Genomic DNA, 19,803 nt, shown 5'->3' on the forward strand with positions numbered 1-19,803 from the left:
ATGGCCAACTTTATGGCCATGGAAATCAACCCCATTAAAACCAAGGTAACTATTGCCTAACCCACCATGGTGGAGGGGGCTATACTTACGGCCAAGGGCATTATAGAGGGAACTCTAGTGGGGGTTATCAAGGCAATCCGTGAAATCATTATGGAAATCAATTTCCTCCTCCCGGATTCAACGGACCTAAACCTTATGGCACACAATTTCCTCCCACCTCATCCGTGTTTAACAAAGCTCCTCCACCACTCCCCTCTCCCAAGTCTAATCTTGAAGCTCTTATGGAGTCTTTTGTGGGAGCGCAAGCAAAGAAGAATGTGGAATTTGAGGATCATTCAAGTAATCCAATACTCACTTGAAAATGATTGATACCAAACTTGCCCAACTAGAAAACACCATTAAAGAAAGTCAAGTTCATACGACTCTCCCACCTCAAGGTCAAGCCCCACCAAAGAAAAAGTATGCTATTATGACTGGGAGTGGGAAGATTTTAAATGATGGTGTTAAGTCTAGTGAAGTCTCAAAGTCTAAGGGGGAAGAATCTGAAGGAAATAATGCCCTTGGTCCAAGTATGCATTTAATGATAAGTCTAATAAATGCGGTTCAATATTAATTGACAAGTTAATAAATTCAGTGAGATCAAGTGAGCTGAATGCCTAGCTAGAGGCCGCTTCAGTTCAAGTGGAATTAATGATATTAATCCACAGCTTTCTCTTGACTGAACCCGTAGAGTCACACAAATAGTACGTAAACGGATCAAGTATTTAATGGCATTAAATACTCCATCTAAGGATATTCGGAATCGACGGATCTTGGTTTCAGTGGGAGCTAAGATCGTCAAAGGCAAACAATGAATACTCCGGAAACGATGATATTGCCGGAAACGGAAATATAGATCGTATCGGAAATATAAGTATTATCCAAGTCATAGATGTTGCCGGAAACGGAAACATGGTACGTATTGGAAAATATTATCGGAAATGGAAATATTGCCGGAATCGGAAGTATTGCCGAAAACGGAAATATTGTCAGAATCGGAAATGTTATCGGAATCGGAAAATAATTTCGGAAACGGAAATATTAAATATTTGTTCGAAATGGAAATTAATTGCGGAATCAGAAATGTTAAATATTGTTCGTATCGGAAATGAATTCCGGAATCAGGAATTTAATCGGAAGTGCATCGTACGAATGCTTCTGAATTCGAATGCGAATCCGAATCTGAAAAGAGGAAGGTCAGTCAACCCACTTCTGAATCCGAATGCTTCTACTGCAAGAAGAAGGGGCATTGGAAGAGAGATTTCTTGAAGCTAAAGGAAGATCAGAAGAAAGGAACAATCGTTCCATCTTCAGGTATTTTTGTTATAGACTGTATACTTGCTAATTCAACTTCTTGGGTATTAGATATAGGTTGTGGCTCACACTTATGTTCCAATTCACAGGGACTAAGAAAAAGTAGAAAGTTAAGCAAGGGAGAAGTCGACCTACGAGTGGGAAATGGAGCACAGATTGCTGCATTAGCTGTAGGAACTTATTATTTGTCGTTGCCCTCTGGGCTAGTTTTGGAACTGGAAGAGTGTTTCCATGTTCCAAGTCTTACTAAAAAAATCATTTCTGTTTCTTTCTTAGATGCTAAGGGATTTTCCTTTTTAATAAAATACAATAGTTGTTCGTTTTATTTTAAAGAGATGTTTTATGGATCTGCTAGATTAGTCAATGGACTTTATTTATTAGATCACGACAACCAAGTTTATAACATAAATACCAAAAAGGCCAAAAAGGATGATTCAGATCTCACCTATCTGTGGCATTGTCGATTAGGCCATATAAACTTGAAACGCATAGAAAGACTTCAAAAGGAAGGAATTCTAGAACCATTTGACTTAGAGGATTATGGTAAGTGCGAATCATCTTTACTTGGAAAAATGACAAAGCAACCTTTCTCTAAAGTTGGAGAAAGAGCAACTGAACTATTGGGTTTAATCAATACAGATGTATGTGGACCAATGAGTACAAATGCTAAAGGTGGTTTCAGCTACTTTATCACTTTCATTGATGACTTCAGTAGATATGGTTATGTCTACCTAATGAAGCATAAGTCTGAATCCTTTGAAAAATTCAAGGAATTTCAGAGTGAAGTAGAGAATCAATTAGGCAAGAAGATTAAGGCACTGCGGTCTGATAGAGGCGGTGAATATCTGAGCTATGAATTTGATGACCATCTAAAAGAATGTGGAATTCTATCAGAATTGACTCCTCCTGGAACACCACAATGGAACGGTGTGTCGGAACGGAGGAACAGAACCTTGCTAGACATGGTTAGATCAATGATGGGTCAGGCCGAACTTCCAATAGAATTTTGGGGACATGCACTAAATACAGCTGCACTCACTATAAATAGAGCTCCGTCTAAAGCTGTTGAAAAGACTCCATATGAGTTATGGTTTGGAAAGCCTCCAAAAGTGTCTTTTCTTAAGATTTGGGGATGTGAAGTATACGTCAAACGATTAATTTCAGACAAACTTCATCCGAAATCTGACAAATGTATCCTTGTGGGATATCCAAAGGAAACAAAGGGGTATTACTTCTACAATACATCTAAAAACAAGGTGTTTGTTGCTCGAGATGGTATGTTTTTGGAAAAGGATCACATTTCCAAAATGATAAGTGGGAGAAAAGTAGACCTCGAAGAAATTCGAGTCGAACAACAAACTCTAGAGAATGCTCAAGATGACATTCAGGATGAAACTCAGAGATCTTTAGAAGTATCTGGTGAGAATCATGGTCAATCTAGAAATGTAACCCAGCGTAGATCGCAGAGATATAGATCTCAACCGGAAAGGTACTTAGGTATTTTGACGAACGAGAGCTATGATGTTCTATTACTTGAAAGTGATGAACCTGCGACTTACAAGCAAGCTATAACGAGCCCTAGCTCCAAGCAATGGCAAGAAGCCATGCAATCTGAATTAGACTCCATGTCTGAATACCAAGCTTGGGATTTGGTCGATTTGCCAGATGGCTACGAAGCCATAGGAAGCAAATCGGTTTTCAAACTGAAAAAGGACAAGGATGGGAAACTTGAAGTTTTCAATGCTAGATTGGTTGCAAAAGGTTACAGGCAAGTCCACGGTGTGGATTACGATGAAACCTTTTCTCCAGTTGCAATGCTAAAGTCTATTCGGATAATGTTAGCAATCGCTGCATATTACGATTACGAAATATGGCAGATGGATGTCAAAACCGCTTTCTTAAACGACGTTTAACAGAAACTGTGTTTATGACACAACCTGAGGGTTTTGAGGATCCAAAGAATGCTAAAAAGGTATGCAAGCTTAAGAAATCAATCTACGGATTGAAGCAGGCATCAAGGAGCTGGAATATACGTTTTGATGAAGCAGTCAGTGACTTTGGTTTCATCAAGAACGCAGACGAATCTTGTGTATACAAGAAGGTCAGTGGGAGCAAAATTGCTTTTCTAGTACTATATGTCGACGACATATTACTTATCGGAAATGACATTCCTATGTTGAACTCTGTCAAGATTTGGCTTGGGTAATATATTTCGATGAAGGATCTAGGAAAAGCACAGTACATATTGGGCATCAAGATTTACAGAGATAGATCTAAAAAGAAGATTGGACTTAGTCAAAGCACTTATATCAATAAGGTGCTTGAAAGGTTCAAGATGGAAGACTCCAAACGAGGCTACCTACCCTTGTCTCATGGAATGACTCTAAGCAAGATTTAGTGCCCAAAAACACTTGATGAGCGTAGACGAATGAATGAGATTCCATATGCATCATTGATTGGTTCAATAATGTATGCTATGATATGTACACGCCCGGATGTTGCGTACGCACTCAGTGCTACGAGCAGATACCAGTCAGACCCAGGAGAGGCGCATTGGACTGCTGCCAAGAACATTTTGAAGTACCTGAAAAGGCACAAAGATGACTTCCTGGTCTATGGTGGAGATGATGAATTAATGGTTAAAGGCTATACGGACGCAAGTTTCCAAACCGACAAGGATGATTTCAGATCACAGTCTGGGTTTGTCTTCTGCCTCAACGGAGGTGCAGTAAGCTGGAAAAGTGCTAAGCAAAGCACTATTGCGGATTCTACAACTGAAGCGGAGTACATTGCTGCACATGAAGCAGCAAAGGAAGCTATATGGCTAAGGAATTTCATAGGAGAACTTGGTGTAGTCCCCTCCATTAAAGGACCAATAGCCCTATATTGTGATAATAACGGAGCTATTGCACAGGCAAAGGAGCCTAGACACCACCAAAGAGTCAAGCATGTACTTCGTAGATTTCACCTTCTACGAGAGTTCGTTGAAAGAAAAGAGGTCGAGATAAGCAAGATTGGAACTGATGATAACATATCAGATCCGTTGACTAAACCTCTGCCGCAGGCGAAGCACAACTCGCACACTGCAGCTATGGGAATCAAGCATATTGGAGAATGGCTTTGATGTCCTTGTTTAATTTTTTAAAGTTTTAGAGTTTAATTCTTTGTAAAACATTATTGGTTAATCATTCACAATAAATGAATAGAATTCATTTTCCATTTAATTTGTGGTTTATTAAATGATGAGTCCCTTCAATTTGACGAAATATTCAAAGATAGACTGTCAGGACCAGTCCTGTGACTAAGAAATGTCTATCAAGTGAACTTGAATGTCAAAAGTTGAAAATGGTCCCTGGTCGGAGTTTTCTATAAAGATGGACGCATAGAAAACGTTAGACGACTAGAATGCAAGATGACTAGTAGTTATGTTTCTTGAACTATGTGGACATGGCAATGTCATAATCATTTGCATAGATACTTACTTTGGGAAGACTAGTATCGGACAGACCTATGAAACTTTACTGTAAGAGATGAAAATCTGTCATAAGTAAATTTCATTAAAATTATTAGACACTAAATTCTCAATACCTGAGTGATTTGAGATTACTTGTTTGAGAACTGCTTACTTTGACGTTGACCAACCGTCGCACCGTAAAAGGAGGCTATAAAGGCAACGCTCAGGTAATCACCTATCAAACGAAGTCTAATCTCAAGATCGCAAGATTGGGATTGTCCTCCCATAAATCGGGATGAGATGCTAAGAGTTGTACAAGGCCACTCGGAGAGCTAGAAACTGTAAAATGCATGGCCGTGCTCAGATGAATTATAGGTTATGATTATCTGTTTTATTTGATCAGTTGAACTCTGAAACCGAGAAACACCTCTGGACATAATAAGGATGACAACTCTTACCTTATGTTCAAGAGCAAGCATCGAGCGACAAAGGAATTAGGAAATGCACACTTGTCCCTAAGGACAAGTGGGAGACTGAAGGAAATAATGCCCTTGGTCCAAGTATGCATTTAATGATAATTCTAATAAATGCGGTTCAGTATTAATTGAAAAGTTAATAAATTCACTGAGATCAAGTGAGCTGAATGCCTAGGTAGAGGCCGCTTCAGTTCAAATGGAATTAATGATATTAATCCACTGCTTACTCTTGACTGAACCCGTAGGGTCACACAAATAGTACGTAAACGGATCTAGTATTTAATGGCATTAAATACTCCATCTATGGATATTCAGAATCAACGGATCTTGGTTTCAGTGGGAGCTAAGATCGTCTAAGGCAAACAATGAATACTCCGGAAATGATGATATTGCCGGAAACGGAAATATGGATCGTATCGGAAATATAAATATTATCCAAGTCATAGATGTTGCCGGAAACGGAAACATGGTACGTATTGGAAAATATTATCGGAAATGGAAATATTGCCGGAATCGGAAATATTGCCGGAAACGGAAATATTGTCAGAATCGGAAATATTATCGGAATCGGAAAATAATTTCGGAAACGGAAATATTAAATATTTGTTCGAAACGGAAATTAATTCCGGAATCGGAAATGTTAAATATTGTTCGTATCCGAAATGAATTCCGGAATCGGGAATTTAATCGGAAGTGCATTGTACGAATTAGCATTGGACGAGACTTGCTAGACGAAGGCCCAACGCAAGGCAAGGCCCGCGTCCAGCAAACCACGCACTTGACATAGGCATCCGAAGCCTCGCCAAGCCCAGCGCGAAGGCCAGGCCCAACAAGGCCGCGGAGCACGCATCTCGCGGGCTGTGCATCTCGCGTAGGCCGAAGGCTTGCGCGGGCTGTGCGGCTCGGGCTCGTGTTCGTGCAACGCTTGTGTTCGTTACGAATCCTAAAGCTAATGGAATCCGTTCTATGATTAAATCCTAATCCTAATAAAGATAGAATTTGTTTAAATAGAATTTTAATAGGATTCTAATTAAACTAATTGGTATCCTACTAGGATTCTAAATCCCTTTCCATAACTCTATAAATATGAGCCTAGGTTCACAATTTTAGAGGGACAATTCAAGTATTCAAAGTGATTTTTGAGAGCAAAAATTCAGTCACATCATTGCCTACAATAGCCGAAAATTCTAAGTACCTTAAGGGCGATTCTAGTTGGTCAAGCTTAAGGCGGATTCGAACGTGTTGTGGACTATCTACGGAGGGACGACACTTGGAGTCCTAAAGACTTGTTCTTGTTTGGTTCGGGCACAGCTAGGGAGGGCACGCTACAAAGTGTATGCATCTGAATTATGCTAAATGATTATGTGTAAATAATATGTTTCCTAGCATTAACGTTTTCCGCATGATTTATGTTTTGTCATATGTATCATAACCTAACATAATCAAGGGTGGTTGAGTCAAATGATGATGATATTGTAAAAGTTGAGTCTCCCGTTGATAATGTGATTGATGGTTTGAAGCCAACATAGGCTACTCTTTTACCTCTCCCCATTCCTAATTAAACTCCCCTTTCCTCAAAGATCTACAAGACACAAGTTGGATGTTAAATTTTCAAAATTCCTTGATGTGCTTAGCAAATTGTATGTCTCATTGTCCTTCATCGAGGCACTTAAGAAAATGCCAAATTATTAAAGATTCATGAGAGAGATCTTAAGTGGAAAAAAATGTGGGCCCAAGGATACCGTGAAGCTCACGGAGAATTGTAGTGCTCTTATCCAAAATCCACTTCCCCCAAAACTCGAAGATTCCGGGAGTTTTTCTATCTCGTGTTGCATTCAAACTTTGACATTTGATAATACTTTGTGTGATTTTGGGGCGAGTGTGAGTATCATGCCATATAAAATATTTGAGAAGCTTAATTTAGGTGACCTCTCCCCCACTAATATGTCATTGCAATTACCCGATCGCTCAGTTATGTATACTTTGGGGAGGGTTGAGGATGTCCCACTCAATATCATCAAGCTTACTTTTCTTGTTGATTTTTTTGGTCTTGGACATTGATGAGGATGCCCAAACCCGTATTATTTTAGGGAGGCCATTTTTGGCCACCGCGGGCGCCCTTATTGATGTACAAGGCGGACTTATCACCTTGAAGGTGGGGACATCAAGGCTAGGTTTAAGCATCCTCATGATGAAGGTTGTTTGGCAAAAAATGAAGAGTAGCATGAATATCGATACTATTGATTGCATTGTGAACCATTGCATGCATGTTAGTTTTAACGACTCTTATGCTCCTAAGTGTGTTAATGAGCTTGCTAGGTCCCATTCCGATGATGAAGAGGTTCATGTGATCCCCAAGGTGTTGGGAGATGATTTTGAAGACGTGACCACCATTCCCAAGATATTTGGGATGCACTTTGATGATGATGCAAAGGCTACTCCTTCCAAAGTCAAGCCAAAACCGGGTAAAAAGACTAAGGAGAAGCATAGTCAAAGATGGTTTGGTTGCATGCCAACATTTGGCGATAGTGAGATGGTGTTTTTGCCCAAGGTGGGGAAGATTTAAAAACTGATTGCATATGACCCCCCATGAATTTGGGGGCACCGTCAAGCTAGTGATGTTAAAGAAGCGCTTTCAGGAGGCAACCCGTGTATTGGTGTTCTTTTTCTCCTCCCCCCTTGCATATGGGGGGAGTCGTCAAGCTAGTGACGTTAAAGAAACGCTACTCGGGAGGCAACCCGTGTTTATAACCTATACGTTATTTAGATTTTATTATTTTATTGTGCTACTAACTTTTTTTAGTTTGTGTGTGTTGGGAGAAACTGCAGAAAAAATTCGAGGATTGGCAATGGTGCGCTCGCACAAACCTAGAAATTCAATATTTTTGGCAATTTTAGAAGCAGCTAAAACTGCAGTTTTTAGAGAGGTGCGCCCTCACCAGTATTTTGTGCGCCTGCACCTTCACAGAAATTAAACTCAAAAACATCATGATCTCCCTGAAATTCGTGGTTCAATTCTGGTGCGTCCACGCTAAAATTTGGTGCGCCCACACATGAACAGGGACGGTGCACCCGTGCCAATTTTTTTCTTCCAGATATTGCTGCAGTTTTCCCCCCGATTTTTCTTCATTCTTTCATACCTCTTTCTCTCTCCAAGAAACACAAAACTTCCAAACACTCTCACCATTTTCGGTCCTCTATACTCTCAATCTCTCATTTCTCCACCATTCTTCTCCAAATCAATCACAAATTTCATCTTTTCTCCATCTCCACACCACTAATCCATACTTTATTTTCACAATAACCACCTGTCAACTAAAATATTCAGATTTTCACAAAGCTAGGGTTTGAAACCCAAATTTCACAAGTTCTTCTTTTTGCGAATTTTGGAGCATTTGGGAGCTAAAAGTTGTTCTTGGAGATTTTATTCATCATTTCCGACTTTTGGGGTGGTATATTTTGTCTCCTTTAATTGTTTTTACTGCTTGTTCTTGAATTTTCAATTTTAAGTTTTTGGTGATTGAATTTTTGGTGGTTCATTGGTTGTTGTGACTTGTTGTGGTATTGTTGGTACTTTAGATACTAGTTGTTGGTTGGTTAATTGTGTTGGTTGGTGATTGAATTTTTTTGAGGATTATTGTGGAGGAATTTTGGTTTGTTGGAATTTTGGGGTGATTAAGGTTGTGGTTGTTTTGGGGATTGTTTGTTGTAGTTTTTGTGTTAGTTACCCCTTGTCCATCACAATGTTTGGTAGGAAGAACTTAAAAACTTCAAAAGCCCCTTCCAAGTCTAGGAAAAAAATGGTTAGACCTCCCAATGTCGATACCATGGGGATTGAGTTTGATGATCAAACCTCGTGGGATTATTTTATGGGTATTTGTGACCGGACCATCCTCCCCACTAGGTTTTATGACGCGGTGGAGGTTGATAAGTTGGGGATAAGGACGGAGGTGGAGTATTTACTTCGAAGTCTAGGGTGGGAGCACTTTTTGACAATGCGGACCGACATATATAGATGGTTAACCTTGGAGTTCTTATCCTCGGTCCGCTAGAATGTTGTTGATGATCAGCCTCAATTGACCTTCCAAGTTTTCAATTACTCTCACACCCTTTCGGAGGACCAAATCAATGACATTTTTTCACTTTCGAAAAGAGAAGGTCTATGCTCACCATTTGGAGCTTTATGCTTCTTGTCCGGAGTATAGTGAGCAAAGGTGGTGGAAGTCTTTGACGGGTGCGCCGGTATTTTCTACAAACTCTTCCAAGGCCTCCTCCTACACCCACCCGACTATGAGATATGTCTTTCGCCTCCTTGTATTCTGTGCTTTATCAAAAGCTAGTGCGGGGGCTCTCTTGAGCTTGGAGTTGGGGGTCTTATGGTTGGCCCATCATAGGGTCGGAAAGGCTATCTTAACTTTGGAGCCTTGCTTACGAACCGGATCATCGAAGCAAGGAAAGATTGGCTTCTTAGTGGTGACATACTCCTTAGAGGGATGCTCACCTTGATCGTAGAAGGGCTCAACAAGAATTATGAACAAGAGTTATTGGGGTTACCTCCTGAGGGGGATTCTAGTCTCTCCATGGGCTAGCTAAAAGGGTACAAGTGGTTGCACCGTACCGACGATACAGAAAAAATCATATGGGTGTGTTGGTCGTAGTGAGGAGGAGTGGTGCCTTCTCCCAAATACCACCATCACCAAGGTGACCCCCTCCAATGAAAATGCTTGGCTCAAGCAAAAGGTCCCGTTCCCGGATTCCATTCGTGATAAGCCGGCTCTTTAGCGGAAACCCACCATTCACTCCCCGTTGATCTTACTCCGGTCCCCAATCCCCTCCAAGAGGGTGGTATGTCTTTTTCCTCTCCTATATTTGATTTTGATGGCTTGAAAGCCACACTCTCGGCTATCTTGAGTGAGAAAGCCGAGCAAGCTAGTTCAATAGCTTCTCTTGCCTCTCAAAGTAGCCGTGAGGTGGCTTCTTATGATTCTTTTGATTCCTCCTATTACGATACGCTGGTTTATGACTACCACGTGAATAAGGGGGATTTTGACCCTTATGTCAATTATCCCTATCATCCACCCTAACAAGGTCCGTCCCTAGTTGGAATGAGGAGCATATTCCCACTTATCCGTATTGGAAAGGACCGTCCCAACCGGGTGTCACTCCCCCCACGTTCCCTCCTTAAGATTATACCCAAATGGGGGGGGGGGGGAGTGATTATTTTGGTGATCCTATGTATCCCACGGTGGCGCCGGATTTTTGGCCCGCGGATTGGCCCGTTCGCTACACCGGTGGGTGGCCCAAGAATTACACCGGTGGTTGGAATGGTCCTAGAGGCGAGCCACCCCAAGGCATGTACCCCTTTGAGCCCAATTATGAATGGCCCCCTTATACCATTGCCCCGGGTCCCGATGTGGACCCCACCTACAACTCCACCCCTTTCACCGACGAGGAGACAATTGCCTACCGGTGCCGGAAGGATGAGGAGTGGAGAGAGCGGGCTCGGAAAGGGAAAGGAGTTGGCCCGAGTGGCACTTAGGTGTCATTAGACCTCCCCCCCATCATTTTGTTGTGATGGTAGGCTCTATATTAGCTTGGGGGAGAGGTGAGCTACTTGGGGCCTAGGCTTGTTTTAAATATTTATGTTTTGCCTAGCTTGGGGGGGATGTTGGTGAAGGAAATAATGCCCTTGGTCCAAGTATGCATTTAATGATAAGTCTAATAAATGCGGTTCAGTATTAATTATACAAGTTAATAATTCAGTTAGATCAAGTGATCTGTATGCCTAGCTAGAGGCCGCTTCAGTTCAAGTGGATTAATGAATAATCCACAACTTACTCTTGACTGAACCCGTAGGGTCACACAAATAGTACGTAAACGGATCAAGTATTTAATGGCATTAAATACTCTATCTAATCAATATTCGGAATCGACGGATCTTGGTTTTAGTGGGAGCTGAGATCGTCAAAGGCAAGTAAATGAATACTCCGGAAACGATGATATTGCTGGAAATGGAAATATGGATCGTATCGGAAATATATATATTATCCAAGTCTTAGATGTTGCCGGAAACGGAAACATGGTACGTATCGGAAAATATTATCGGAAATGGAAATATTGCCGGAATCGGAAATATTCCCGGAATCGAAAATATTGCCGGAAACGGAATATTGTGAGAATCGGAAATATTATCGGAATCGGAAAATAATTTCGGAAACGGAAATATTAAATATTTGTTCGCGACGGAAATTAATTCCGGAATCGAAAATGTCAAATATTGTTCGTATCGGAAATGAATTCCGGAATCGGGAAATTAATCGGAAGCGCATCGTACGAATTAGCATCGGACGAACTTGCTAGACGAAGGCCCAGCACGAAGCCAGGCCCGCGTCCAGCAAGCCAGCGCGCCACACAAACAGCCAAGGCCACGCCAGGCCCAGCGCAAGGCCAGGCCCAGCAGGCCGTGGCTACGCGCGTAGCTGCGTGCAATGGGCTGCGAGCAATGCTGCTGCGCTCGCGTGGGCTTGTAGCTCGCGTGGGCTGAGTGGCCGTGTGGGCTGTGCGCGGGCATGGCCAGCACGCTTGCGGGTCATGCTCGTGTAGAGTTTGTGTTCACATACGAAACCTAAAGCGTATAGGATTCGTTTGATGATTTAATTTCCTAATCCTAAAAAGATAAATTAATTAATTTAGAGTTCTGCTAGGATTCTAATTTAATTAATTCGTATCCTAGTAGGATTCGATTGCTTATTCCATGGCCTATAAATATGAGATCAAGGATCATAATTTAAAAACAAGTTTGAAATATTCAAAGGTAAGAATTTGATCAAAAATGCAGTCATACACTAGCCCATAATAACCGAATAAATTAGTACCTTAAGGGCGATTCTAGTTGGTCAATATTAAGGAGGATCCGGACGTGTTGTGGACTTTATACGGAGGGACGAAACTTGGAGTCCTAAAGACTTGTTCTTGTTCGGTTCGGGCGCAGCAAGGGAGGGCACGCTACAAAGAGTATGCATCCTAATTATGCTAATTGTTATGTGGCAATTAATTTGGAATCCTGGCGTTTATGGTTTTTCCGCATGATTTATATTCGTTTATATGTATCATAACCTAGAAGTGGTATCACGAGCCTCTAATTAATTCCATAATAATTTCTTAACATGGTTAAATTTTACAAATTTGCAAAGAATTAAAAGGGGTGATTAATTTTCGTAATTGTTAATTAATTGCAAATTGCGTTTATTTAATTATATGTACGCAGTTTTTCGGCAGTTTCTTCGTTACTCAACGAAATCGAGTGATTTTTGTGCCAATTTCCCATGTAAAAGGCATTCTAAAATTTTGACAAAATTACTATTTTTCGGCCGAACCCAGAATTCTGAAAAAGACATCTATAGACTTGCTCGAATTAGAGATAGAAAGACGCGAGACATCGGGAGGATTAAATGTGTGAAAGCTGTTGATCAAAAAGTTTTGGTGGGAGATAAGGAAATCAAGGATAGATGGAGGTTCTACTTTGATAGCTTGTTCAACGGGGATCAAGGGAGCGATATTGGGGATAAAAATATCCCTAGGGATATGGTTAACCTAGACTTTATGCGAAGAATTCAAAAGAGAGAAGTCAAAATGGCATTGAAAAAGATGGGACGCAAGAGGGTAGTGGGGCCCGATGGTATACCTATCGAAGTCTGGAGAAGCTTGGGAGAGAGAGGGGTTGTATGGTTAACAACTTTTTTTCACAAGATTTGGGGAAGTAATAGGATGCCATTAGAGTGGAGGAAGAGTACTATCATCCACTTGTACAAGAATAAGGGTGATGTCCAGGATTGTGCCAACTATCGAGGAATCAAACTAATGAGTCATACTATGAATCTTTGGGAGCGGATTATTGAGCAAAGACTGAGGAAAACTGTGAAAATTTCGGAGAACCAGTTTGGATTTATGCCTGGGAGATCGACTATGGAGGCCATTCATCTTATAAGGCAACTAATGGAGAATTATCGGGATAAGAAGAAGGACTTACATATGGTTTTCATAGATTTGGAGAAGGCGTATGATAAGGTACCAAGGGAAATCCTTTGGTGGCCATTAAGTAAGAAAGGAATTGCGAGGAAGTATATTGATATCATCAAGGACATGTGTGAGGGAGTTAGCACGAGTGTGAGAACCAGTGTTGGTAAGACCGAAGAATTCCCCATTACGATTGGAGTGCATCAAGGTTCCACACTTAGCCCGTTTCTTTTTGCTATAGTCATGGACGAATTGACGAGGTCAATCCAAGATGGTATTCCTGGTGCATGATGTTTGCAGATGATATTGTGTTGATTGATGAAACAAAATAAGGAGTGGAAAGTAAGTTGGAGTTATGGAGACAAACGTTGGAATCTCGGGGTTTTAGGCTGAGTAGAAACAAGACGGAATATATGGAGTGTAAGTTTAGTGGAGTCCAAGTTAGAGATGTTGGGGAATACAAGTAAACATAATAACATGTGCGGAACAATCCCCAAAGCCAGGAAACATGTATAAAGCACAGATTAAGCAAACTTACATTCGAAGCGTGTTTTCCACGTTAATCCGTCAACGAAAACGAACAAAGAACTCCACTTGTCGTTCCTCTACTTGGTTCATCGACACGTCAGATCCGTCTTGATAATCGTAGCTTAGACAATTGATCAAGATACTTTGCTTTTGGGAAGAACTCACTTTGGAGGCACAGAGAGAATTAGGGTTCTCTGTGTCTCTAGGGTTTGAGTGTATGAATTGTGTGTTGTGTGTTGGAAACTAGGTTGTAAGGTTTTATCATTAACCTTACTAACCGACCAAGCAAGAAGCAAGGCCGGCTAGCAAGCCGTGCGAGCCAAGCAACGGACACACGCCCGCGCCTAGCGACACACTGCAGGCCGAAGCCCATAGCGCGCGCACCGAGCAGTTGGGTCGTGGGCCTTGCTCGCTCGTCGCTGCTGCTGCGCTATGCGTGCTGTTGCGTGCTCGCGCCCAATGGGCTTGCCTTGCTTGCTCGCGAGCTTGCTGGCTCGTTGGGCCTTGCACGCTTACGTGCTTGGCTCGACGGGCCGGCAACTCCGATGCCCTTAGTATTCGCGATTTAATATATTTCCGATATATTATTTATCGTTTCGTATACGACGAATCACCGTCATACGATACGATTTATTCGTGTCGCCCAGCTTACGAATATTCGCGATACGATATACGATTCCGAAAAAGGTCGTATCGTATAATACGTTTCCAACTAATTCCCGAAAAGCTATTAAATGAATTTCCGATTCATTTAATCCGGTGATCTGTTACGTGTCATTGGTGTGACCTTGTAGGTTCAGTCAAGAGTAAGTTGTGAGTTCAATATCCATTGGAACTCACTGATCGGAAGCATTGCTCCAGCTAGCTGTTCCGATCACTTGATCTCACTGAATTATTTGTTCGCAATTAATCTGAACCTTGGTATTAGACTTAATGCACCTTGGGTGAAGGACATATTTCCTTCAATCTCCCACTTGTCATTCAGACAAGTGTGCATCCACATTCCTTTGTCACTTAGTGTTACTTACAGAACATAAGGTAAGATCCAAGCCATCCTTATTAGGTCCATAAGTGTTTCTCGGATTACAGAGTTCAACTGTCAAACTTTTGCAGAAGGTTAAGCCTAACCATTCTGAGCACGGCCATGCATTTTACAGTATCTAACTCTCCGAGAGGCCTTGTTACACAACAACACCATATCCTATCAAAGATAGGAGTACAATCCATTCTTGCAATCTATGAATACTCACTTTGATTCATAGTACGCCCAATAACTGCTTTTATAGCCTCCTTTTACGGTGCGACGTTTAGCTAGTATCAAAGCGAACTAATTCTGAAACGAGCAAACATAATCGCTCATGTTCTGAGGAACAGTTTCTAATCACAATTAATGAGAACTACCTATGACATGACTTTAATCTCTTAAAGCGTTCTCATGGTCAACCCGATACAAGATCCAATAAGTATCTATGCAAAAGATTCTGACATCCAGTCACTCTAGTTCAAGAAACAAAACTAAGTAATCTACTTGCAATCTAATCTTCATTAGTCATTGGTCGTCCACCTTTCAATGACCTGGATTAGGGAACCTTTGTGACTTCAATATTCAAGTTCACTTATGGGTGTTTCTTTGCCAAAGAATCCATCTTGACATCCCATTTGAATGATTTGAATCACATGGACTTATCATTTAATTCTAAACCACAATTAAATGAATATGAAATAAATAAATTTCATAAATATGAAATGGTTAAACCAATTGTTTTAAACATAGATCTAACAGATGTTCTAAAACAATACTTAGAAAATCAAAGCCATTCTCCAACATGCTTGATTCCCATAGTTGCTACATGTCCGTTGTGTTTCACTTGTGGCAACGGTTTAGTCAGTTCCAACCTTGCAAATCTTGATTTCCTTTCTTTCAACGATCTCTTGAAGTATATGAAATCGCCGCAGTACGTGCTTGGACTTCTGGTGGCTCCTAGGCTCCTTTGCCTGGGCAATGGCTCCGCTATTGTCGCAATACAAAGCCATTGGTCCTTTAATGGAGGGGACAACACCAAGTTCTTCGATGAACTTCCGAATCCAAACAGCTTCCTTTGCTGCTTCTGAGGCAGCAATGTACTCGGCTTCAGTTGTAGAATCCGCAATAGTGCTTTGCTTAGCACTTTTCCATCTTACTGCTCCGCCGTTGAGGCAGAACACAAACCCAGACTGTGATCTGAAATCATCTCTGTCGGTTTGAAAGCTTGCGTCCGTATAGCCCTTAACAAACAACTCATCTGTACCACCATAAACCAGAAACTGATCCTTAGTCCTTTTCAGGTACTTTAGGATGTTCTTGGCAGCAGTCCAATGCGCCTCACCGATTCTGACTGGTACCTGCTCGTTGCACTGAGTGCGAACGAAACATCCGGCCTTGTACAAATCATAGCATACATGATGGATCCAATAGCCGATGCGTATGTAATTCCACTCATCTTTCTACGCTCATCAGATGTTTTGGGACAGTGATTCTTGCTTAGATATACGCTATGTGACATGGGTAGATGGCCTCTCTTGGCTTCCATCATATTGAACCTAGCTAGCACTTTGTCAATGTAAGTGCTTTGGCTTAGTCCAATCATCCTCTTAGATCTATCCCTATAGATCTTGATGCCCAATATGTACTGTGCCTCTCCTAAGTCCTTCATTGAGAAACACTTCCCGAGCCAAGCCTTTACAGACTCCAACATAGGAATGTCGTTTCCAATAAGCAGTATGTCGTCAACATACAAGACTAGGAATGCAATTTTACTCCCACTGACCTTCTTGTATACACAAGATTCGTCCTGATTCTTGATGAAGCCAAACTTATTGACTGCTTCATCAAATCGTTTATTCCAACTCCTTGATGCCTGCTTTAGTCCGTAGATGGACTTCTTAAGCTTGCATACCTTTCCTTGATTCTTTTGATCGAAAAAACCCTCCGGCTGTGTCATGAACACAGTCTCTTCAAGAACATCGTTCAAGAAGGCAGTTTTGACATCCATTTTCCATATTTCATAGTCATGAAAAGCGGCAATAGCAAGGATTATCCGAATAAAATTAAGCATCGCGACTGGAGAAAAGGTTTCATCGTAGTCAACGCCGTGAACTTGCCTGTAACCTTTTGCTACCAATCTAGCCTTGTATATGTATATAATTCCATCTTTGTCTTTCTTCAACTTGAAGACCCATTTGCATCCGATAGGTGTGAACCCATCTAGCAAATCAACCAAATCCCAGACTTGATTTTCAGACATGGAGTCTATTTCAGATTGCATGGCCTTTAACCATTTAATGGATCTTGGGCTCGTCATAGCTTGCTTGTAAGTCAAAGGTTCATCACTATCCAATATGAGAACGTCTAAGTTTTCAGTCAAGAGGACGCCTGTCCATCTGTCCGGCTGAAAAATAGTTCTATTTGACCTACGAGGGGCAACAACGTTATGAGGAACTACTCCCACTGGCTCTTCTAAAGACCTTGGAGGTTCATCAACTTGAACTGCTTCTAAAGATTTATGAGTTCGTTGTTCGTCTCGAATCTCTTCGAGGTCTATTATTCTCCCACTTGTCAATTTGGAAATATGATTTCTTTCCAAAAAGACACGGTCACGAGCAATGAATACCTTGTTGTCTGACTTGTTGTAGAAGTAATACCCCATAGTTTCTTTTGGATACCCAACGAAGAAACATTTGTCAGATTTAGGTTGTAGCTTGTCCGAAATTAATCGCTTGACATATGATTCGCAACCCCAAATCTTCAGAAAAGACAACTTTGAAAGTTTCCCAGTCCATAATTCGTATGGAGTCTTTTCAACAGCTTTTGTCGGAGCACAATTCAGTGTGAGTGCTGCAGTTTGCAACGCATGTCCCCAAAACTGTAAAGGATGTTCGGCCTGACCCATCATTGACCTGACCATATCGAGTAAGGTCCTATTTCTCCGTTCCGACACTCCATTCCATTGAGGTGTCCCCGGAGCAGTCAATTCAGAAAGAATACCGCATTCTTTTGGATGGTCATCAAACTCGTGGCTAAGATATTCACCTCCTCGATCTGATCTTAGAGCTTTGATTTTCTTGCCATGTTGATTCTCTACTTCATTTTGAAATTCTCGGAATTTCTCAAACGATTCAGACTTGTGCTTCATTAAGTAAATATAGCCATATCTACTGAAGTCGTCCGTAAACGTTATGAAATAGCTGAACTCACCTCTAGCTTTCGTACTCATAGGCCCACATACGTCCGTATGTATTAGCCCTAGAAGTTCGCTTGCTCTTTCTCCCACCTTTGAGAAAGGTTGCTTTGTCATTTTGCCAAGTAAACAAGATTCGCATTGATCAATCTTCTCTAAGTCGAATGATTCTAGAATTCCTTTGCGTTGAAGTAATTCCATGCGCTTTATGTTTATATGGCCTAATTGACAATGCCACAGAAATGTGAGATCCGAATCACCAGTTTTAGCCTTTTTGGTATTTATGTTATAAATGTGTTTGCTTGTATCTAGCACATAAAGACCGTTTTCTTGTTGTGCTGAACCATAAAACATTCCATTCAAAGAAAAAGAACAACTATTGTCTTTAAATTGAAAACTAAAACCTTTATAATCCAAACTTGAAACGGAAATGATGTTTCTGGTGATACTAGGAACATAGTAACAGTTTTCTAGTTCCAAAACAAACCCACTAGGCAAAGAAATAAAATAAGATCCTAAGGCTAATGCATCAATCCGTGCTCCATTTCCCACGCGTAGATCCATCTCGCCTTTATCAAGCTTTCTACTTCTCCTTAGTCCCTGTGAATTGGAACATAAGTGTGAGCCACAACCAGTATCTAATACCCAAGAAGTAGAATTAGCAAGATTACAATGTATAACATACATACCTGAAGGAGAAGCAGCGTTTCCGTCCTTCTTCTCTTCCTTTAGTTTGGGGCAATCTCGCTTGTAATGACCAATTTCATTACAATTGAAGCATTGCGATGTAGAAGGAGAAGCATTCCTCTTCATTTTGCTCTTAGAAGGCGCCAGATGCCCTCCGGGAGTGGACGAAGATGCAGCCTTGCTTTTCTTCCCCTTGTCTACTTTCTTGAATTTAGTGCATCTCACATTCAAAGGGTCTTGATTGAACTTAAGGAATCTCTCGAATTTCACGAGCAATTCCACAAGTTCACAGAATGTGCTCTCTTTCTGATGAAAGAGATAGTGCATCTTAAAACCCTCATAATCCTTATGAAGAGAATTCAACACTAGTGCAATAGCTACCGACTCTTTGATGGAACCACCAAGTCTCTCAATTGTGAAAAATAATCCAGACATCATATCCACATGAGACCGAATTGATGTGTTCTTGTCCATCTTGACAGAGTAAATGCGCCTTTATGCCTCTGGAAGTTTGATTTCTAGGCACGACTTGCGTGGGGTTACGAGCTTGAGATCGCCCATCGAATTAGCCAATTCGTCGACCCCATTGCCACCAATTTGGCACAAGGGTCGAAAACCCGCACATTTATCCTCGAGGCTACTTAGGAGAGCTTGAGGTTCAAAAGTAATGAACCTCCCTCTCCAACTCTCAGGGATGGACTTAAGGATGAACTCCGTGACAAGGTACTTGTGAAGTGCCCAACTTCTGTACCTTTCAGGAGTCATGCCTCGCGCATTATAGCTAGGGAAAGGTTGTTCAATGACATAGTGTATGCCATTAACTTTCAAAACTTCGACAAGTTTCTCTTTCCATTCAAGAAAATTAGTCAAGTCTAACTAGACATCCAAAATTTCAGATAATATGATTGTTGTTATGTTTGCGACCATTTTGATTACTACAATCGAAAAGAATTTGCAATAAATAACCATTCATATAATTCCATAACTTTGAAATAAAAGAAAAAAACATGCAATCATTAAAGCTATTAAAACATTTCATTCATGCAAAAGTAAAAACATGGTCCAAAATGAA

Source organism: Spinacia oleracea, chromosome 3 (assembly GCF_020520425.1).
Source record: "Spinacia oleracea cultivar Varoflay chromosome 3, BTI_SOV_V1, whole genome shotgun sequence".
Classification (NCBI taxonomy): domain Eukaryota; kingdom Viridiplantae; phylum Streptophyta; class Magnoliopsida; order Caryophyllales; family Amaranthaceae; genus Spinacia; species Spinacia oleracea.